At 44.3% G+C, this 24,326-nt stretch overlaps 1 protein-coding gene across 2 annotated transcripts in view; it reads right to left on the bottom strand.

The window, feature by feature from the left end:
* Nucleotides 1-24,326, bottom strand: part of SOX5 (SRY-box transcription factor 5) — a 918,538-nt gene that overhangs the window by 614,137 nt on the left and 280,075 nt on the right. The window contains exon 2 of one of the 2 annotated variants that reach the window (XM_044993219.1): nt 3,708-3,794. The exons of the other annotated variant lie outside the window; for it this stretch is intronic. The gene's annotated coding sequence lies outside the window, so the exon portion shown is untranslated. The remainder of the gene's footprint in view (nt 1-3,707; nt 3,795-24,326) is intronic. 2 annotated transcript variants of the gene reach the window in all.

The raw sequence follows: 24,326 nt of genomic DNA, 5'->3' as shown, positions 1-24,326 counted from the left end.
CAATGATTTTTGCCGCATCAGGCACTGGGATCTCAACCCGGAAATTCAAAGGGGCGGGGGAGGCTGCGGGAACTATGGGATAGCTACGGAATAGCTACCCACAGTGCAATGCTCCAGAAATCGACGCTAGCCTCAGACCGTGGACGCACACCACCGATTTAATGTGTTTAGTGTGGCCGCGCACACTCGATTTTATACAATCTGTTTTGTTAAACCGGTTTATGTAAATTCGGAATAATCCCGTAGTGTAGACGTACCCTCACTCACTCAGTAAATGTTTGCTTTGCCCCGTTGCAGATAAGCAGCCACTGTCTGAAAGGGAGCTCTGAAAAGCACTTCCGCATTCCTCAGCTGATTTCACAACAAAGAGAAGAGAGGCCACTTGACTTAAGGGGATTATGGGACATTTCTGGAGGTCATTCAGAGTGCTGTAATGTAACTCCTCATTCACACTGGCCCTGGGGTGTCTCAGCCAATATGTAATAACTGTTATCCCTCTCGTGGAGGTGGAGTACCAGGAGTGCTCTAGGCAGGGAGTCAGAGCGCTCTATGTGCATTGCCAGTGTGGACAGGTAGTAAGGTAGAGCGCTCTGGGAGGCTTTATTGAGGTATAAAGTGCCAGTGTAGCCAAGGCCCTAGAGTCTTCCATTCACTGATTTCTATAGAATTTGTCCAAGACAATGATTGAAGACTAGGCCCCACTTCCCCCATGTGGACTAAAAGCACAAACTCACACATCCACATTCTAAAGGCGTGTGTGTCAACACCAAAGCCATACATTAAAAAAATTCTTTATCTGTGTTCCCAGTAACACCTTCAGTCACGGACATGGAGAGATATTTCATTGGCTAATTTACTTTTCACCATTTATGTTATTTGTTTATGTATTCCCCCAATTCACTCAACTAGTCTGTTCAGCCAGTTTCTCTCTCTTTTTCATACACCAACCAAGTGCTACTGTTTGAGTTACAAACGCTGCAGGGGAACATTCTAAACATGCCCCCAGATCTGCGTGTCAGATCCTCAACTCATTTCAGTCAATGGAGCTATGCCGATTTCACCAGCTGAGGATCTAGCCCAAAATCCTCAGTCACAGTAGTCCTGATTCTTCACTGCCTTGCATCTTGTGTGCTCATTTATACCTGACAGGGTCGGCGCTTCCATTAGGCAACTCTAGGCGGTCACCTAGGGCACCAGGATTCAGGGGGCGGCATTTTGTGCGCTCCCCTCGGGGCGCACGGGAGCTTCCGGTTCCGCTCCCGTTGCGCCGCCGAAGAAGGACCTTCTGCTGACATGCCATGGAAAACAGCGGCAAGCAATTGAGCAGCTCAATGACTGCCGCTGTTGCCTGCAGCATTTCGGCGGAGGGTCCTTCTTCGGCGGCGCGATGGGAGTGGAACCGAAAGCTCCCGCGCGCCCCGTGGGGAGCGCACAGAATGCCACCCCCCAAATTCTGCCTAGGGCGCCAGAAACTCTGGCGCTGCTCCTGATACCTGAGGAAAAAAATATGCCTACCATTGTGGGTCAGTAAAGAAATCTGATTTGGTAGCATTTCACACTTACCTTGCAAAGGCATAAATGATATTACAAGGTGCAAAGCAGAAGGGAAACAGGTCAAGTTACTTGGAGCCCAATCCTTAGAGGAATTCAGTACTCTATGAGGTATACAGCATTTTCAACTCCTCCTGAAGTCAAAGGGAGATGAAGATACTCATCCATCTCTAAAAGGTGCTCAGTACGTCTTAGGATCAGGCTTCGAGGCCCCAATCCTGCAAACACTTTCCATTCAAGGTAGTAAAGTTAACAATATACTTAAGTTCTTAACACGTTAATTTTCGTAACACCTGTACTAGTGTAACCTGCCAGGCTTACACCACAGAAACTGAATTGCACTCACCAAAAATAAAAAGTTTTTCTCAATTTCTATTTATCAGTAAATATTGACGCTTTAATAAAATCCTCATGACCTTTTAAACTAAAACATACATTTACAAATCAATTCTTACAAAAATTACCAGACATGCCGAGAATTTCCTAGCAGTACTAGGAAAAGCCTATGTTAATGAAAACTTTACGAAGTTTAAGACAAAATCTTTTAAAATGATCTTTATATTTTATTTTATAAATTGAAACAAAATAAGGAAAATGACAAAGCTGTTCAACATGTCAAATTAATAACAGAGCAGGTGTATAGACTTAAAATAATTGTATTTTAGAAATGTTTCCCAATATATTGCTCTATCTACTTGCTGAGACCCGAGATTTTAAATATTCTCTTTTCCCCCCGCCCCACCCCGCGATAAAAGCAATGACAACTGGCTCATGGGATCCTAAAGCAGTGCAGGGAGTTCTGGAAAATGCTCTGCATTGAAGCTCCAATTCAGCAAAGCACATCAGCACACACTTACCTTTTAGGATGTGAGCAAACCCATTGACTGAAGTGACATCTGGGCTGGGGCAGGGGATTGGGATGCGGCAGGGGGTGCAGCTCCAGCCCTGGGGGGGCGAGCTCTGGGGTTTGGCCAGGGATGCGACAGCGGGTTGGGGTGCAGCAGGAGGTTCAGGGTGCGGGCTCTGGGTGGGAGTTTGGGTGCAGGAGGGGGATCAGGGCTGGGACAGAGGGTTGGGGTGCAGGTGAGGGTGCGGGGAGACTTGCCATGGATCGGATTAAAAGATGCAGCGGGTCACATCCAGCCCGGGGGTCTGTGGGGCCCCCCTTAGCCCAAGGTCCTGGGTTGCAGCCCCTAAAGCCGCTACATTAATCTGGCCCTGCCTCTCCCATACTATAAATGCTTTGCTGAATCAGGGTCATATATGGGTAAAACAGATTCCTGAAAATCAGTTTTCATCTGTCTTAGCACATCTGATCCTGCAGAATTCATAACAACTGTTGCAAATTCAACAAATGCAATGGTAGTCCTCTACCCATGCTAGTAAGTGTTGGTAGGAGAGGCCATAAATTTAATGGAAAGGAAAATTCCATGCAACCCACTCACACCGAAATGTGGTCAGTTCAAAGGAAAGTTGAGGCACATTGCTCAGGCAAAAAAGCCTGGACTACAGCCGCCCTGTTTTATAGTTAGGATAAATAATGAAGACTGTAGCCTCTAGGCAGGGCCGCCCAGAGAGGGGGGCAAGTGGGGCAATTTACCCCAGGCCCCAGCCCCGCAGGGGCTCCGCAAGCCCTGGCCGAGAATCCCTTTCCTCACCCAGCGGCGCTCCGAGTCTGCGACGGCGGCATTTCAGCGGTGGGGGGCCCCTTCAGTTGTTCCAGGTCTTCAGCGGCATTTTGGCGGCAGGGGACCCTTCAGTGCTGCCGAAGACCCGGAGCGACTGAAGGGCCCTCCGCCGCCAAAATGCCGCCGCTGCCTCAGAGCGCCGCTCGGTGAGTACAAGCTTCCCTGCTTTGCCCCAGGTCCCCTGAATCCTCTGGGCGGCCCTGCCGCTAGGACTACCAGCTGAACACTTTTAAGTTATTTTGAAAAGTTTGTCCTAAGAGAGAATTCTAGAGTGAATATCAAAACTAATTAACAGATATATGTACAGTACACATTTTAAGTGAAAAAAAAATCTCGGTACTGATGTGTATTGTGGCAACCTTATAACTGACTCTATTGCCTCCATGTTTTCCCTCGCATCACACATTTCCATATTGCTAACTCTCCCGAGTAATTGCACTGTATCTTTGCATGGTTTTGTTTTCCTACCCAGTGCTGAGGAGCTGGGGTTATTTTCAACCTTTGGAATCTTGTAAACAGGATCAAGCAGGAACCCGGTCATCAGCAAGAGGAAGGCTAGAAAATAAAACCAAATGCATATCAACAGTAAGATTTAAAAAGGAAAATGCATCCAAAACATAAAATAAAAGCTTGGGTTCCTCTAACACCACACTCTTCCTTTCTATTTGGCTCAAGATCTCTTTCTTGCAAAACAGAGGCTGGTGTAAATTGATGTGTGACCCAAAATATTTCACACGTAAAAGCTGACAGAGAGAGAGAGAGAGAGAGAGAGCTAGACACTCTTAGAATTAAAGAGACTCCCTCTTATCATCATAACCAATACAGCTCTAATTTTGTCCTGTTTCTCTTGACCCTTTGAACAGCTAACTCAAGCTAGGTGGTTCCTTATGCCTGTAACAGTCGTATGTGAGTAGACTGTTCAGGATGGTCCAGAGGTGAGAGTAAAAGACTGACAGTCAAGCAGTCCTCTGTTCTGTTTCAAGCCCCATCACTCACTGATGTCCTGTGTCTGTGTAACCATAAGCAATTATCTGTGCCTCAGTCTGTCTGTCTGTAAAATGGGGACACTAAATTTCCACCTCATTAGTTTATAGTGGAAAAGAGATTGGATAATATAAAGAGTTCGATATTATTTTCTAACCTGGCTTCATGTTTTGCATCAGTTTTTTGTGGTTTAGAAAAGTGCCAGGAGAGGTTAACAATCATACTGATGGAGAAAAATCAATGGGGATATTAAATTGAAAAAATAAATCCTAATAGGATCTGAAAAACCTTTAAAATATAAGGCAGACACTTTCTCCGCTAAATTAACTTTGCGGGATTATTTTGGCAACTGTATGGTTCCCATAATACTCCATGAATGTAGCAGACACATAGTAAAGTTGGAACATAAATATAAAGCATCTAAAGTTCAAAAAAATGGGAGCTTAGATAATAATGTAAGCAAAACAGGAATAAACTCCCTATATTTTGTTTGTAAATTTCACCACAAAAAGGGACTCCTATTAAGATGATTATCTGTATGGATTTTCCAAATGAAAATCTGATCCATACGGAAAGAGGAAATAAACAAACAGACAAACAAATAAATGGCTATATCCTCAGGAGATGGTAAGCAGTATAGGTTCATTGAAATCAAGCTCTGCTTCCTATGGTGAAGACAATCTCTCATCAAGTTTAGGGTTGTATGCTAATTAATTGTAATATATCTTAAAGAATTTAGAAAGCATAAATTGCTTATCTCACATAGTGGTCTGGTCGTCACATTCAGTAACACTAGCCAAGCTGCAGATTTCCTCCCCCCCGCCCGGGATTATAACCCATATGAAACATCCACCAGCTAACCAGTACAGCACAGAATTTGTCACATTATCATCTTCCTTTATCCTCAATGGACCTTAGCTTCTCTGAGCCGAACCCCCAATATTTTCCTGCTACAACAAGAATGCAACAAGAGCTGAGAATGGATTGCAGACAGGATCAGACCCTTCCATTCATTCCAACATAGAGTCACATGCTCCAGGTGGTGGAAACTGAAGTCAACAGACCTATGCCACTATATACCAGCTGAGGATCTGGCCTGTTATACCATTGCATGGTAATCAAATACATCAACAGATTTACCTAATGTTTCCTAAAACCCAAAGCAAAGGTACACTACTATCTCCTGCCCATTCCTTAAAAACAGAATTAAAAGGAATAAGATATTAATCTAATTCATCAATTAATTTCTATCGTGAACTGCCAAACATCATAATAGCAAGGTTAATCAGGACTTTTCTTCATAAGAAAGTTGCAACAGTTTAATCTTGGGTGTAATTTTAAACAACTCAGTTAATTCAAAAGGCCATGAGTACGCTCTTATTTCATTTGAAAGCAGGCTTATTTCACAAGTCAACTGGGAACCAGTTTAGCTAAACCAAAAATCCCACTTTTAAACCAAATTAAGCGTGTCCACGAAAGGGTCTGAACCGTTGTAGCTATATCAGTTTAAAAACCAATTAAGTTAAACCAGTGCAACTTGTGTGTAGTCAAGGCCCCAGTCACTCTGCTGACACACGGCAGAATGCACTCTAACCCTGAAGGTCTGAGGCAAGACTGTGATAGCTCTGCTCAACATGAAGGCCTGTTGAAGTCAGTGGGACTATTTGAAGGGCAAGGTTTTACCAAAGCTAAGTAAGGGCATTACAGTTTGACCATCGGAAGAGCATTCCAGAAGGATTCTCTGTAACAGTAATAGTTTCTATTCATTTTTATCTAAATAAATCTTATTAGTAGGTCACCTCCCAGTCTCGGCTGCCTGGACTTACTCAGCATACCTCAAAAGAGTTGTTTTATAACTGGGAGGAAGGGGGTAAAAGAATGAGTAAATGTGAGCCTTCAGGTATAGAGTGGGAACCCTTCTGGGATCAACATTTGCATTGGAAAGAAGCTTTTGGAAAAAGCAGATCTGGTTGGACCAGGCAAAAACATAACTAAGTTTGTTTCAAGCAGAAAGGAAAAACTGTAAAAGGAAAACCTGATAGCATCTGTTTATTAACCAGAAGATAAGGCAATCCCCAGATGCTAATGGAGACTTCAGATATTTTGACTTCTGGTTACAGTTATGAGACAGATCTGTGACTGACATACACACAGAACCATGAGACAAAGAGAGCTTTAAGCTGGGTGAGGAAAAAAGGATGTTTCTGCCATGTGAGGTAACCCAGGCGCCACTTTGTAATTAAGTTTAGTTCCACTCTACTATGGTTTCCGTAGCATTTGTCTAAGCAAGCTTATGTTTGTTGTTCTTTATTTTATTATTTGTTCCTCTATTTCTATAATGTTGCCTGCAAATATTTTTGCATTTGAGACAAAATGAACTCGGTTTGGGGTAACTGCTGGGGCAGCTGCAAGACAGCATACGAAGAGAGGGCAACAGCTCAGTGAAAACAGTAGTTAACGTCCTACAAACAAGGTTATGGGCAGGAGTGCTGGATGCTCCCTAGAAGTGTGTGTGTGGGGGGCCCATATGTGTCGAACCATGGATCCGCCTCTTCCCCCGAGGCCCCACCCTCGTTCACTCCTCTCTGTCCCCTCCTCCCACCACTTGCCCTTAAGGCAGGTAAGAGCCCTCCCACCTCTAAAAGTGATGGGGTCATGGCCCCTTGCCCCCTCTGTTCCAGTCCCCCTGGTCATGGGTACAGACAAGACTGGAGGCTTCCTTCCCAAACTGTGCCACAATAAGGTGAGGGCCGTTGTGGGCATGAAGAAAGCTAATGACCTTAAACAGTACCAGGCATTTCTCCAAAGACTTCTATTGTGGCTTAAAAACCACTTTAAATAAATGAGATTTTACAGGAATGTAGAACTGTTGGTGAAAAGGCCAAGCTGACAGCCCTAGTCTCTCCACTGAATAGGCATAGGCAACAAAAGGACATGTTCCCCACACTGCCCTGCCCTGAAGGGACCCCGCTACAGGTGTGAAATGCTGATTTAGGCTATCCTTTGGTTCACTCTTTTGCCCCTCTATTGAGACCACTAATAAGGTGTCAGTACAGAATGTGATGGTGGCTGTTTTGTGATGTTCTGATTGATGTTTAGAAAGCAAACAGTTCATGGTTCCCAAGTGACTAAGCCCTTCCCCACCACGAAACAGGGCAACCCTTTGCAAGTATGGAAGAGGAAAAATCCATACCCTGAGCGGCGTAGTTAAACTACCCTAAACCCCGTGTTGACCGCATTAGGTAGATGGAAGAATTCTTCCGTGGACCTAGCTACCACCTCTTGGGGAGGTGGATTACCTACACCAATAGGAGAAACCCCTCTCGTCATCATAGGTGGGATCTACACTGAAGCACTACAGCTGTGCTGCTGTAGCATCTCAAATGTAAACAAGCCCGCAATATACTATATGGAGCAAAACAAGAGAGATGTAGAAAGCTCTGGTATTCTTCCACATGCACATTTTTACAGGTACTTGGGGAACTCATCGCTGTTCTCTTTTGCCTCCTTTGATCTTAAGGCTGCCTATCAGGGCTGAGGCACATTAGTGGGGCTGCATGAAAAAGCATTCATTGCCACTTCCCACGTGTACCTGTTTTGCAGATAAAGGACTTCACTCACTAGATCTGCAATCTGGCAAACCTTAACCAGCACTACGTTCACATGAAAAATTGAAGGTGGGTGGGGTGGGAGGGGGAGGAAATAGAGAAATTTGTCACACCTACTTCCTAAAACTCACTGTGGTCTTCAGAAGGGACCTCATTCCCTTCCCCCTTGAAACTGACTGTCCCAGTTTCATTACCACAAAATACGATTGCAATGGAACCTTGTAGAATGCTGCTTTCTGGACAGATGAACTGTTAGTTACTGCAGCAGATGCACTCTCCAACCCAACACAAAGCCCTACAAAATACAGCAGATTCAGGTCTGTCACTGTGAAAAGAATAATCACAGTTGGTGGGGGTTTTTTTTAATCCAAATCCATTTTATCAAAATGGTCAAGGACTAGCATAGAGATACTGCTTTAAAACTGAGTCACTCTAGAATGACAGTAACAGGTTTGTCTAAGATTACCTCCTCAGTGGCTACCTGCTCATACTCTGTGTCGTTGAGGTATAAGAGAGAGGTCTGGAGGGTTTTTTTAATCTATTTGCCAACCAGAGTCATTTATCCCCTATTAGATAAAGTATAATAGACTATACCGAAAGGGTCATTGGCCTTCCATTTAATGATATTGCCAGCACCAATCTACATTTTCCCGGCAGTGTCCCTCAACACAGAATAAATGGCTGATCTCTTCACAACAACAGCTGATTTCTATTTATTAAGCTAAAAAGGTCACCATTTTCTACGGCTGGGCCGCCCTGCACTATTGATAATTTTATGCATAAACAAATGGCAAATTTGTGCCACATAAATATGCATTAGCAATTACTTTTTCCTCGGGCAACGCTCGCCGCATGCAAATGTGTCCCTCACAGGGCCTGGTGGCTTTTGTTTTAGCTCTTGAACAGCTAAACAAAAGAGCACAATAAACAGTTTAAAAATTGCCAATCAACAGGAAATGCAAATGCAAAGGTACATGGCAAGAAACTTGCCCAAACAAAACAACAATAAAAAATCAACACAAAAAATCACATTAGGAAAAATCTGTGGAAGTGTTCCCCCTCCCCCCACCCTTTTCACGTTTTTAATCTATATTTTATTTTCTCTTCCTTTTGATAGTGAAAAGGCTAAAGTACTCTTGACTCTGGAACAGCCAGGCAGGTGCTGGAGCAGACACCAGATGGGGGACAAATAGGGTAGGTAAACACTGAGCAGGACACATACATACACACACAAAAGAAAAGTGGGAAGAGGGGAATTCTCAGTCTTTGAGGTTATTCATAGTGAATTTCATAATCGATCACCTGCTCTTGGCTTTCTGTAATTTCACATTTCCACTGAAGGTTTTCTTTTAATTTTTAGTTTGAAGAGAAGCTAAACATTTCAAAACAAGGCAAGGACAAAATACGTTCAAATAAACATTAGGTTAGGAAGTTTTTTAAATGGAAATGTAAAGAAATTATTAACTGATTTTTGTCCATGTGAAATTCTCTCTATTCACAGCCTATTAATTGTGGAAATGTTAGTGAAATAGGCCCTACATATGACTTTTGTTAGTCGAAGGATACAGGACCCAACTCCCTGTTACCTTGCTCCTTGTGTGGTCATTCAATCCAGTGCAACATTGGTGTATAATGCTCTTGTGTTCGAATAGTAGCATTTGCAGGGGTATAAAGGATTATACAGTGCAATGGTAAAGCAGGCCCAGAGTCTTCTGGTGGTCTTCAGTCCGGGAATATGATGTTACAGGGAAAAAGTACACCAAAAGGCTTTGGAAAACTGATTGTAGCCTAGAATGCTCTCCACCAGTACAGAAAGTCTGGATGGAAAGCTTAAGTCCCTATGAAAGATGAGTATAGTACTCACAGTAAGCATAGACATGTTGTGCATGGACAATGAATGAAAAAACTGCTCAGTTCTAATGAGCAATGTGGACAAACGTGCATGGAAGGCCAGTTTTGTCTTGTTGTTTTAATCCATCAGGACTCCCAGCTTTCCAGTATAAAGCTTTTAAGTCAGTACCTCTGGTTTTTATTGGACAGTGCAGGGAAGGGAAAAGAGGCCTGAAACGTTTCCAATGCAAACATTTGGATCTCAATTTTCAAGTATTTGTGAACATGTGAAACAAACAAATACATAAATAATTCAAGTGAAGTCAACGGGACCAATCCCATGCTTCAAATGTATGCAGGATAGCAGCCTTAGTGAACCAAGTAAGTTATGTAGGCAAATAAGAGTAAGTTTTGTTTCTGTGCCATCAATGGCCCAATGTTTTCTCTTTTCACTGGATGGGGATATTGTAATTTCATTGTAGAAATTCAACAGTCACACAAAGACTTTCCACAGTCAAGTCATTATCATCATCATCATCATCATCATCCTGGGAAATTCCAAATTCCTTGCAGATCAAGCACTACCCGGATCAATCTCTGGCTAGTTACAGAAGATGGTCTAGCTACATATTCAGTTTAGGCCCTCGCTGGCAATTTTATCATGCCACCAAAGCTTTTGGATCACCAGTCGTGTAGTGGCATTCCTTGGAGGCGGGGGGGACAATTCAGAATTCATTAGTCTTCCCTTCTAGTAATATGTGCATGCCAAGAAATTCACCAACATCAAATCAGTGCTGATGGAGTCAGTGGCTCAGCTTGGCTTAGAATATCCTCATTTCTGATCTTCTCCTTCCTCTTAATATGGCTCAACTGCGGAACACAATGAGAATCGAAAACATCAATCTGGTATTCTTCAGCCTTCCTGAGCACCCATGTTTCACTTCCACACAAAATGTTTGTATAACTGTGGTCCTATAGCTCTGCACTTTTGTGGTAAGTTTGCTGTCACCGCATCCCCACAGAGGCCACTGAAGGGCCCAAACCATGCAGTAGCTGCTATACGAGCAGCACCATCTATGATGCTACCCAAGTATTTACCAGTTGCTATCTGCTCAGTGTCCCATCCGAACAGGTTAATACTGAGCTGGCTGTAATCTGTAGCTGTAGACTTTTTGGAGGTAAGGTCTTGTCTACGGAGTGCAGACTATGGGAGTGTGAATTGCAGAGCACACCAAAATGCTGCACTCTAACTGCCCCATGTGGACACTGTCACTGCAAACTAAAAGGTACCTAGTTTGCATCAATATAGTCCTCTTCAAACAGGACCACGTAGTAGATGCAAATATTTCTCAGCCAACTCAATTTATTTCTTGCTCTTTCCTTATCTATTTTTATTTTAACCTTTCTGCAGCTCAGACAGTTTTACAGCAACACCATTAAAGGTATGACTGTTCTGTGCAAAAGGGCCCTGACTTCCCCAGGGCCATATGATTAGTCATTATTTCTGCCCTTCCAAAAATATTGGTAGAGTTTATTCCCAACCTCCTCCATCACTCCCATGCAAACGAAAAACTGTTTTGAAAACCAGTAGCCCTGTTGGTCTCTCTCAAGTTTTCACACATTTAGACAATTGGAACAGGATATAAATAGATGTATTTTAACTCAGACAAATGATTACCACGGTTTCATTTCATGCCTAACCAGGGCCCAATGACTGATACATATGAGCTGGGAAGGAATGCTGAAAGATTATGAATAAAATTTAACATTCAGGCTAGTCATTCTCTTTCATTCTCTAAAAACATGCCAAGGACAGATTAAGCTTTCTCCCCAGTTTTCAGTTTAAAAAACCACAGGAAAGACCCCATCACCAAGGATTTCTCATGAATTAATGGCCAGCTGATGTTAAGGACTGCACCTGAAGTCACTGCCCTTTCCCAGTACTGATCCCCAGGAACCACCTTGCACCTTAACTCTTAGAACACATTGCCCAAGGAAGTAAATCAGAGTAAATACAGACAGAGTAAATAGTCATTCATGGCCTTTAAAATCATTAGTAACTGGTGTGCATATGAAATAAGTGAAATTTAGGGCTGCAATTAAATGATATACATGTGTGTATATCACACACACACACACACACACACACGAATTACACTTTGAGTATGAGGGGTAGCCGTGTTAGTCTGGATCTGTAAAAGCAGCAAAGAGTCCTGCGGCACCTTATAGACTAAGGGTACGTTTATACTTACCGCGCGGGTCGACGCGGCGAGTTCGACTTCTCGGAGTTCGAACTATCGCATCTGATCTAGACGCGATAGTTCGAACTCCGGAAGCGCCGCGGTCGACTCCGGTACTCCACCGCGGCAGGAGGAGTTGGCGGAGTCGACCTTGGAGCCGCGGAGTTCGCTTCCGCGGCGTCTGGACGGGTAAATCATTCGAACTAGGGTAGTTCGAATTCAGCTACGTTATTCACGTAGCTGAATTCGCGTACCCTAGTTCGACCCCGGGGCTGTGTGTAGACCAGGGCTAACAGATGTATTGGTGCATGAGCTTTCGTGGATGAAGTGGGTATTCAACTCACAAAAGCTCATGCTCCAATACGTCTGTTAGTCTATAGGGTGCCACAGTACTTTTGAATGAGAAATCCAAAAGCATAAGGTTCTCTTTAGGTAAGTGAGAAAGAGCTGGCAATAATTCTGGTCACAAACCAGGTACATAACAAAGTTTACCTCACTCACAGTACCATTTGAGACTTGGATTTGTAATGCTGACTTTGCTGTCTATTTGATTAAATTGAGTAGAAGGGTCACTGTTGCAAAGATTCAGCTGTGATCAGCCTATTATTAGCCCAGCATGCTCCTTCCTGCTGGCCAGTCTTGATTATTGACAAATGGCTTGGTATGGAGATTAGTGACCATGGCTACCAGTGGTAAATTTTTAAAAAATCATTCTTAGCCATACAACTCTGCAAATGGGTAATAGTACTCCTAACCATGGTCAAGAATGGAAGAAGCTTTGTCAACTATAGTAAAAATATACTATTTTCACCCAAAAGGCTATAATTCTAGCTTTTTAGACATGGGCATTCCCTCTCCAACACAACTATTTCATCACATTTTGACTGTAATACAGTAGACACAAATCTGGTGTCTTCAATGTGTCCAAAAAAAATGTCCTTGGATGATTGCTAGAGTGCACTGGAACACAACCCACACTGCTGTCCCATCATCCCCTTCCACTTCTTCCTTCTTCACTGCACCTATAGACCAACACTGAAAGTTGAGAGCATCCACTGTGTAATGCTCTTTATTTTGCTCTACTCAAGAGAGTGAGTGATCAGAGTTTATCTCCAACAGTGATGTCCTTTAGGGACACTACTCTGAGTTAATCACAAAGCCAACATTTTGTCGTCCCTAACATTCCACACACACAGACACACACACACCCTTGCACAAACCTTTTTAAGACTGAGCCATGAGCTGCTGAACAGCAGTACCCAAGCATACACATAGAAACATCTGTTTGTTAGCATATGCTGGGCAAAAGTGTTCAAAAGGGTTAATATATCACTCAGATATTAATAGTATTTTGTTAAGTTGCATTTGACTGAAAGACTTGTGATTATATACCAAGTTCTCCTAAGGTTAACACCAGAGCAAAAAAGGCATGAGCAGGTAAGCTAAAGTGAGATCAAATAAATTGTTTAAATATCACTGCATAGGTAGTTCTCACGAATGTCTCTGTGGCCAGTCTAACTTCCATTAACATAGTTAGAAAGTCTGTAATAACAGGAAAATTATTACATCAAATATTATTGCAATGAGACGCTGCTGCAGAATTGAAATGAAGACATGTAGACCATTCGGCTAATGTTCATCTTAGAGAGACATGGTGGATGAGATAATATCTTTTATTGGACCAACTTCTGTTGGTCAGAGACAGATGCTTCTGAGCTTCTCTGTGTAAGCTTGTCTCTCAACCACCTAGTCTCTCTGATATCCTGGGACCAATATGACTACAACAACATTGCATGGAATGTTCATCTTACAAACAACAACATGGTATGGATGGTGGAAAAAGAAAGGAGTGTTAAAAATACATTAGCAAGTAGATTCTAACCAGCATACAGAAAGATATTCACTATTTGACTTCCATAGTTTGACTGACTGATGATGTGTCACTGGTGTGTTAGCATTCAAGACTGCCCCATCCACACCCACAAATCAAAATCTCAAGAAAAAGTGAAAAATTGAATTAATTTTTGTATATCTACATGAAGCCTTTTTGGGGGGCAAGGGAGTAAAGTGTAAATGTAAACCAAGAGGATGCAATGGGAACACAAAAGTTAACATTGTCACAGTTAGGTCTTCCTTCTCTCCGCCACCCATCTGAACTTCAGTCCTGCTCTTCTAACACTCAGCCTTAATGCAGTAACATTTCTGCAGTTAATGGTTCAAAGAAACATATTTTTAGAAAGTATCATTCACACAACTGCAAACTTCACAGCCGCATGCATTTAATATCAGGTTTTTTGTTTTGTTTTGTTGTTTTTACAACTCCCCTGAAATGCATAAAAGCTAAAAATTTCTGATAAAAAGTATCTTTTTTCCTGCATGGTTCCAACCTCTGGAGGTATTATCTTTGTAACAGTAATATTATGCAACAATGACAAGGCTGTCATTGATACATTATTATGTATTGTATATAAAAATATCTAATGACAACTGGTTTATAATGCAGATGCTGGCACATCTGCACAATGGATGCTAGGATGATTTAGTCTCACCCAGATTTTTTCCATGACATGACAGATAAGCTATATTATTTGAGCTATGTTACACACAATACCCTGTGAGTATTCCCAAAACACACAAACTTTTCTAACATTACTGATGGAAACAGCACAACATTTTCTCAAAGTTGTTAGTATGCCAGAAAATGGCTTTAGCTGTGTCCTTCTGATCCAACTGCATCCTCACTTTTTCAGTCTCTATTGCTTCCCTTTCATCTCTGATATGATTAATGTGAATTTAATGTTAGAAATATGACTAAAAATGACATAATGAGGGTTCCAAATGAACTCCTCCTCAATTTCTTCTATGTAAATGTATTCACTTTTACAATGAAATAACTGGACTTTTTCCCCCTCCTAACCAGCCAACTCTGTGATCAGTCTAGGAAAGTCAAGCTGGGTTCTTTCTGCATCCTACAATTCTGCTATCAGAACTTAGTTGACAATTCTGTTGATGTCATGAGAGGCAGAATAAATTCCAGCTCACTCAGCAGTAGCTGTATTGGCTCTGTGGTACTGTTTTCATGAGTAAAGAAAGCAGGTATGATTTGAAGACACCCAGGGTAATGTTCCCTTCTCAAAGGTGCAAAAGTATCCATCATGTGCAACTACATGCAGATTTAAGCATTCCACTCAAAATAGTAAGGAAAACTCTGAGCGTCACATAGGAACCCGACAGAATTTGACCAAATATATCCATCTGTTTGCTTTCATATAAACAATATGCATGCTGCCAGTACTGAACCTCTTCTAGGGCAGGGTCCAGGGACTTCCATTACATCTGCCACTTCCCCGGTTTACAGCATGCTCATCAGCAAAGCATGATTTTTTTAAAGACTCAAAATAGCATCCTGAGGAAACAGCACAAGAAAATGACTATTTCCACATTTCCTCCCTTCTCTACCTGATGACTTTTGCCTCAGTACCTAATATTAATATCAAATGTGATGTTCTGAGCTGGGAAACATGGAAGCACTTCAAGGAACCCTTTTAGTGTTTCATTTCCATCTCCTTAGTTCAAGAGGGGCTATTTCATAAGCAAATGTGAACACCTCCAAGCAACTTGTGATGAAAGTGCCTGGCATCAAATTTAGCTACCCCACCTCTATTAAAACTGGCAAAGAAGCAAATCCCCTTCCCATATTCAGTATATAATCACCAATACAACAGGCTTATCAGAACCTCTAAATATGGCTGTATCTTACATATCCGGAACTTGACTGATTTTTTTATATGGGCTTGCTAATTTGAATTCCTTTTGAACAACAATGGCGTAAACTTTATTGCCATAGTTTAGCCTCTACTGCTTGTTCAGTTGTTGTGACTATTGTATCATATGCAACCATAAAAATCTGCTTCCCTGAATGTAAAGTAGCATTTCTTTCTCTAGCAAACTGTGGATGACCATTTGGCACAGTAGTTAGCTCCATGGCAAAAGGCAGAGCTAAATTCAGGGAAATTCACTAAATCCCCACATCAGCCCTCTATTAAGGGCAGAATTTTCTCCAATAAATAGCCTGCATTCTTTCCCCACATAGCTCCCTTCTAGGACAATAGGAGTTTCACAATATGGATCAACACTATTGGCCAAACTGTAGAAATACCCTTCCCTGATATGGACATATTCATATTCTCTCAAGTTGGGGGGAGGCAGAGCCAGTAGCAATTCCTATAGTTAAGGTAACCTGTGGGATTGTTTACATACAGCAGCAACACGCATTAGAGGAATGTAATATCTAAAGCACACCAACATACTGCACATTAACTGGCTTGTATAAACAGGGCCACCCAGAGGATTCCGGGCGCCTGGGGTCTTCGGCGGCGGGGGCCCCCGCTTCGGCGGTAAGTCGGCAGCGGGGGGGTCCTTCTGTTCCGGGACCCGCCGCCGCCAAAGTGCCCCAAAGACCCACAGCAGGGACCCCCCGCCACCGAATTACAGCCAAAGCAGGACCCACCGCCGAAGTGCAGCCCCCACCGCGGGTCTTCGGGGCACTTTGGCGGTGGGTCCCGGAACGGAAGGACTCCCCGCCGCCGAATTACCACCGAAGACCCGGCTGCACTCCGGCGGCGGGTCTCGCTTTGGCAGTAATTCAGCGGCAGGGGGGTCCTTCTGTCCCGGAGAGGAAGGACCCCCCCCGCCAGCGATGACCGGGAGCGAAGAAGCTCCGGGGGCCCGGGCCCCGCGAGAGTTTTCCGGAGCCCCCGGAGTGAGTGAAGGACCCTGCTCCAGGGGCCCCAAAAAACTCTCATGGGGGCCCTTGCTGGGCCCGGGGCAAATTGCCCCACTTGCCCCCCCCCCCGGGCAGCCCTGTGTGTAAACACTGCTGGCATGAACCAAAAGTTCCCTCTTGCGCATTAACATAGTTCACGCGGGCAGGGTCTACAAAGGCAAATTCACACCAATGTGTGGCACACTTTAGAAATCACACCCCTTTAGTGCACCCTGCTGATCCATGTGGACAAGCCCTGACACTTTCCATTATAAGACTCCATTTACAATAGCTTATAACTTTGCCAAACTTTAACCATTCAGGCTGAAATTGTTCAGAGGGTGTCTGCCTCAGGCTGAATTAAATTGGAATATTTAAGTTAAAATAGTGAGGCCATTTCTTGCAACAAATTTAGAGGAAAACATATTTTGCCTGTGTTCAAAAATTCTTGCAACTGTTTCATTGAGGAGCTCTAGTGCTGCCATACTTTGGAAAGGGGGACACCCTTGTGTCAGGGACATGCCTTTGCCACCCCATTGAAAATCAGTCCCAATCTGACCAAGTTATAAGTCTCTGGAAAATCTCTGCTCAAACATACTCAGTAGAGGTTTGTGGCAGGTAAATTCCATCTGCACCAACCAAGCTCCATCCCCATATGGCTCCTACATGCCAACCGTACAGCTCATGTGCATCCACACAAAGTGACTGAGATTTCTCCATCCCAGGAATGCAGGGAATGAGCAGGACTTCCCTTGTAATTGCTCTTCTCGGCTGCCAATGGCCACTGTGGCACCAGATACTAGAACTGAGACATAGGAGACTTTTTTTCCTGTGCTCTCAATGCCTCTCATACTCTCAGACAGCACAGAGCAGGAGGAGGCATAGGACTCAAATGCACCAAGATAATGGAGCAAATAATTAAGCAATCAATTTGCAAACATCTAGAAGATAATAAGGAGATAAGTAACAATCAGCATGGATTTGTCAGAAACAAATCATGTCAAACCAATCTGATAGCTTTCTTTGACAGGGTAACCAGCCTTGTGGATGGGGGAAAGTGGTAGACGTGGTATATCTTGATTGTAATAAAGCTTTTGATGCTGTCCCACATGCCCTTCTCATAAATAACTAGGGAAATGCAACTTAGATGGAGCTACTATAAGGTGGATGGCAAACTGGTTGGAAAACCATTCCCAGAGAGTAGTTATCAGAGGTTCACAATCATCGAGTGGGGTCCCGCAGGGATCAGTTCTGGGTCCAGTTCTGTTCAATACCTTCATCAATGATTTAGCTAATGGAATACAGAGTACACTTACAAAGTTTGCGGATGATACCAAGCTGGGAGGGGTTGCAAGTGCTTTGGAGGATAGGATTAAAATTCAAAATGATATGGACAAACTGGAGAAATGGTCTAAAGTAAATAGGATGAAATTCAATAACGACAAATGCAAAGTACTCCATTTAGGAAGGAACAATCAGTTGCACACATACAAAATGGGAAATGACTGCCTAGAATTAGCAGGAGTGTTGTAAGCAAGACATAAGAGGTAATTCTTCTGCTCTGTTCCTCTCTGATTAGGCCTCAACTGGAGTATTGTATCCAGTTCTGGGTACCACATTTCAGGAAGGATGTGGACAAATTGGAGAGAGTCCAGAGAAGAGCAACAAAAAAGATTCAAGGTCTAGAAAACATGACCTATGAGGGAAGATTGAAAAAACTGGGTTTGTTTAATCTGGAAAAGAGAAGACTGAGAGGGGACATGATAACAGTTTTCAAGTATGTAAAAGGTTGTTACAAGGAGGAGGAAGAAAAATGTTTTTTTTTTTAACCTCTGAGGTTAGGACAAGATGCAATGGGCTTAAATTGCAGGAAGAGAGGTTTAGCCTAGACATTAGTAAAAACTTCTTAACTGTCAGGGTGGTTAAGCACTGGAATAAATTGCCTCAGGAGATTGTGGAATCTCCATCATTGGAGATTTTTAAAAGCAGGTTAGACAAACACCTGTCAGGGATGGTCTAGATAATTAGTCCTGCCATGAGGGCAGGGGACTGGACTAGATGACCTCTCAAGGTTCCTTCCAGTTCTGTGATTAGTACTGTACATGACAACCATAACACAGGGGGCAAGGTGGGGTGGGAGGGGGGAGGAGCACAGCAGTGGATAGGAACCAGGGTGATGACTGGAACAAAGGGAGACAGGGTCAGGAATGGGCAGGTACAGAGACAAAAATTTATAACAGCTAGAGCACACTACCCTCCAGATTCTGGAATTGAATCCGAATTCCCACGCCACATCCTTCTACTGTCAGGAAATAGCTGTGAAACCCACCAGCAAAATGTGTATGTGTGTCACCCCCTCTAGTGGCTGGTCCATCAGGGGATAACAGCCTATTACTATCAGTTTGTCTATTAGCTCAATTAGCAGGTGTGTGTTGTGGATTTACCAGCCCCAACCCAATGGATGACCCAAGTTGGATGTCAATATGATTCCACAGGACAATTTCTGTTTCTCAGTTTGCTTTCTTGAAAAAATTAGGAAGTTATATACAAAAAGCTATGTTTAAAAAATGTTACAGTAGAAGTGCAGTGGAGCTACTAGGCAATGGAGCAGCTCTGTAGAGTACGGATATGTAATAATTTTATGAATACTGTGGGAGAGGCTGTGTAACAATCTAAGAATACTATGAACATTGTGACCTGGTCAGTGGGGGGAAGTTATTGTATATTAGGATATAAGGATTTTCCTATATGAATGCATTGATCTAGCTTACTAGGGGGAAGAACAAACGGGAAAAATACCTGGTCACTGGGCACCACTGTCATTGCTCTTGGAGGGTACAGAATTGCCAGGTCTGGACACGAGTCAGACCTGCTGAGGTAAATTATGGTTGATTACAGGGGACTGCTGCCAGTGCCCAGTCTGAGCGTGGGAGAATCCTGTGACCCTACCTCAAGAAGTGACAGCTCAAGGCCTGAGACCTTAAAGGGTCAAGTTAGCCTGGTAACTGTGATACACTGCATTGCCATTCTTGCACCTATGGGCCACAAAGTACTCTATAGAGATGTGTAAATATTATTGTGCTTGTTATATAGATGGGGGAAACTGAGGCTGAGAGCTGTTAAATTGGCCAAAGTCACACAGTGAGTCAGTGGTCAGCTCTCCTGACTGCCAGTCCCACACTTTAACCACTATGCATGCTGCCTTCCAGCACTGAGAGTTCAACTCAGTCTGCAAGAGATGAACTGGCCCTTTTGAGACAGAGAACGTTGTCTCCTGCTCTTTCTGAAAAGTGCAATCAACTTTCATCTGAAAAACAGTCTCTAATGAGGTGCCCTCACCTCCTGTCAGTGCCCCCTGGCCGAGTGCGTGTGCCTGCGCTCTCTCTCAGTTTGTTGTGGGCCTTCGGTGACTCAGCCCTCTAGCCAAGTCTCACAGTCTGTATGTGATATATCCCAAAAGGGGGTTGTTTTAGAAGTCCAACAGCAGGTCTACTGCAGCACCCTCTGTAAAGTTTCCTTTATCTCTTATCTCTGGGCTTGCTCGCCAATCAGTCCAGCACAGCATATCACAGTACCCTGGTTTGAATGGTGTCTCAGCCCCTTCTGGGCTCTCTCAAAAACTGTCCCTGCTCTTCAAGCAGCCCTGGCTGTGGTGAGGGGCCACATCCCGCAGGGCTACCTCCTTGGAGACTCTTCACCTCTCTCGGCCTTTCTGGTCCCAGCTCTTCAGCTGCACCACTAAAAGTGTTAAGTTCCTCTTCTGAGGTGTATCAAAGTCCAGGCCACTTTCCCATAGGGCCCACCCTCTACTCCGGGTCCCAGCCCAGGGACCCTGTAGATAGCAGCCATCTGCCATGTCCCTTTAAATAAATGGTGTTGCTGCTACAGTTCCCTGGGCCACTTCCCCGTGGCTCCAGCACATTCTTCACCCTTACTTCAGGGCCTTGTCCTGGTTGAGTCCCAGCAGCCAGCCTGGAGCTCCTTCACATCCCCAACAGCACTGCTCTGTCGGGGGTCCTGTAGCACCCTCAGCCAGCCAGGTACACTATCTACACTCCTGCAGCTCCAGCAAGGAACTGATCTCACTCTGGTCCTGCAGCTCTTCTTATACTAGCCTGCTGGCCCTCGATTGGCTGCTTCCCACTCAGCCACTCTAGGCAGCTTTGAGGACTTCTCTGCTATCCTTTTCTGGGGTGGGGTGTGGTAAGGCCGCAAGGCCTCCACCTGGGGGCATCCGGACCTAGTCCACCCCAACACACCGTCCAAGGCTGATGGAAAAGAACACGTTTGCTTCTATCTAAGAATGTCCAAGTCCCTCTTTTAATCCAGTCTCCCTCCTTGCTACAATGTAGCTCAGCAGTAGGTTCAAGCTCTAGTCTTTGGGCCTGTTTTAACAAGTGCTGCATACCCATATCCCCATCTAAAAGCAACAGAAGCTGGGGTGCCTCTGAAAATCAGGGGGCTTGTATTTGAGAACTGAATCCACAATTCAGTTCTAGAGCTCAGAGTGCTGCCAATTGAATCATACCAGGACTGGTAAAATAGACATTTGTTTAGCAACATAAAACCTTGATATTGATTTAATGCCTTCAGAATGGCTTTGCACATTTAATGGAGCGGGGATTTAGCCTTTGTTCACATAAATAAAGAAGATGAACATAACACAGCCATACATGAGGCAAAGAATACTAAAACATATTTGCTACCTGAGTTTACAATTCTCATTTACAATCCAGGATGCCCATTTACAATCCAGGATGTTCACCAACATGAGCTGTAATCCAAGAGGCATATTAGCCAGCTAAACTGATACATAAGAGAAATAACAACACAAGCAAACAAGCAAACATATTGAAACGAGAATATCAAATTCTTATGCCATCCAAAATTTTTCAATTTTTCAAACACTATAACTATAACGTACTGTACAGCTTGGTACAACATGGTTCCCTCCCCTTGCCCAGTGTTAGGGCTGGTCTACACTACCATGGGAAATCGATCTAATTTACGCAACATCAGTAACATGAATAAGGTAACTGAAGTTGATGTAGTTAGATCCACTTACCGTGGTGGCTACACTGTGCTGTGTCGATGGGACAACGTCTCCCGTCGACTTCCCTTATGCTTCTCGGGGAGGTGGAATACACAAAATGATGGGAGAGTGCTCTCCCATTGATTTAGCGTGTCTTCGCCAGACCTGCTACATTGACACTCGCTGCATCAATTGCAGCAGTGTTGATCTACCATTGATTTGTGTACTTAACCTCCCAGAGAAACATAAGGGAAGTCAACGGGAGACACTCTCACGTCGATACAGCACAGTGTAGCCACCGCAGTAAGTGAGTCTAACTACATCAACTTCAGTGACTTTATTCATGTAATGGAAATTGCATAAGTTAGATCGCTTTACCATGGTAATGTAGACCAGCCCTAAGTAAGTCGAGGGTACATCTCAGTGGCTTTGGTTCTTGCAGTGATTCATGTACGGAGTTCTTATGATGGGGTGGGAAAAGCCACATACAGGTCTCACAGCTGCAATCCAAGGCTACTGTGTTGTACTGTGTTTACTGAATGATAATGCAAACCAGAGAAAAACATGCAGCTAAGGTTGTAGGTCTACATGTCTGCTCCTGGATGTACATGGGAGTAAGACACACACACATGCAACCTGGCACCCCTACATGGACTCCCCAGGCCTGCATGCCCACTACCCCCAATCAGGTGGGAAGGGACTATGCAGAGACTTGCAGTATTGCCAACTCTAGCATTTAAAAAAAATCATGAATCAGACCCCAATCATGAGACTGGCTTAAAATCATGAGAGCTAAAAAAAATGGATTCTCATTATTCTTCTTCAGATTTTTCAGCCTTTAGGGTTCAGTGTTTCAAGCTTTTCTTCACAACCGTGAGAGCTAGACAATTTTTTAAAATGAAAAGCTGAGATTCACATGTATTCACAGGACTCCAGGAGAAGAGGCTTTAAGAAAAGCACAAAATATCCAGAGAGACTCTTCAGTTGGCAAAACTGGCTTTAGCTTTACTGCCCTCCTCCTCTACCTCAACGTACTGGTCATCTGAGTGGTGCTCGCATGCATGCAAGCTGGAGGAGGGGCAGAACAGCAATTGTCTGAGGGTATGGAGCAGTCACAGCTTAGTCCCCTTTTGGAGTAAGGGAGGAGCAGATGAGTCATTCCTCACTGTGGCACAATTCTTTCACACAGAGGCAATGCATGGGGAGGCCCACACAGGGTCGCATGCCCCCCCCCAGAGTTGCTGCTTGGCTTGTACTGAGAACTCTCTCATGGACTGAGCATGCTCAGTAACGTCTGCTGAATCCACTGCCCCTATCAGCAGGTACGGGCCATCTCTGTGGTGCTCCAACATGCTGCACGTGCACAAGGCTTGAGATAAAGCCATATGCGGTAGTCCACAAAAAAGAAAGGAATTCGTGTTTGCTGGCTAGGAAGCTACTATGGAACAGATAATAAGAGGAACTAAGAGGTAGAAATTTTCTTTGACAATCTTCCCCACCACCTCGTACAAATAAATCACTGTACTTTTGCTGTCAAGGTTGGAGCTTAAGGTACAAGAGAAGCAGTGAAAATTAGTGTTTTTGCCACCCTAAGGATGCATGGGGCAATGTTCTGGAATGTGGACCATGGGGATCAGAAAACAAATGGCTGGGCTGCACCTGCTGGGAAACCATAAAAGCCAAGTCTCTTTGCTGGGAGGCAAGCAAAGGAAATAAGCAGAAGCCTTTTCTAGAAGTAAGCTGTCTATCATGTTAGGTACACATTTTCTCTACCCTCTCCCAACAATGGTGGTCTTCCTAAGTTAACTCTGTATGCTTGAGCTTGTGGGTCTATTGTAATATTATTTTTCATCAAGACAGCTGTGATGAGCATAGGGCAGGGGCAGGCAAACTATGGCCCGTGGGCCACATTCAGCCCACCAGCCAATTTAATGCAGCCCTCTAGCTCCTGCTGGGGAGTGGGGTCTGGGGCTAGCCCGGTTTCCGCGCTGCAGCCAGGGAGTGGGGTCAGGGACCACTCCATGCAGCTTCCGGACGCAGCGGCAGGTCCCCCCTCCAGTTCCTACATTTAGGGGCAGCCAGGGGCCTCCGCGCACTACCCTGCTCCAAGTGCCGCCCCTGCCATTCCCATTGGCCAGAACTGAGGCCAATGAGAGCTGCAGGGGCGGTGCCTGCAGACAGGGCAGTGAACAGAGACACCTGGCTGCGCCTTTGCATAGGAGCTGCAGAGGGGACATGCTGCTGCTTCCAGGAGCTGCTTGAGGTAAGTGCTGCGTGGAGTCTACACCCCAAAGCCCCTTCCGCGTCCCAACCCCCTGCTTCAACCCTGATCCCTCCCTCCGAACCCCTTGATCCCTACACGGAGCACCCTCCTGCACCCCAAACCCCTCATCCCCAGCCCCCCCAGAGCCTGCACCCGCAGCCGTAGACCTCACCCCCCCCCTCCACACGCCAACCCTCTGCCCCAGCTTGAGTGTGCATGTCAACAAAATGGGAGATTGTTCTAGACCAGAATATAGGGCTTATCATACAAACACATTGTCCATCTAGTGCAGCAGCCTGTCTCCGACAGTGACAAGCACTAGCTACTTCAGAAGAAGGTTCAAAATAAACCCTCTTGCCTCATGA

This window comes from Mauremys mutica, chromosome 1, assembly GCF_020497125.1.
Source record: "Mauremys mutica isolate MM-2020 ecotype Southern chromosome 1, ASM2049712v1, whole genome shotgun sequence".
Classification (NCBI taxonomy): Eukaryota; Metazoa; Chordata; order Testudines; family Geoemydidae; genus Mauremys; species Mauremys mutica.
The sequence above is the reverse complement of the archived record's forward strand: the minus strand, read 5'-3'. Positions and strand labels throughout refer to the sequence as shown.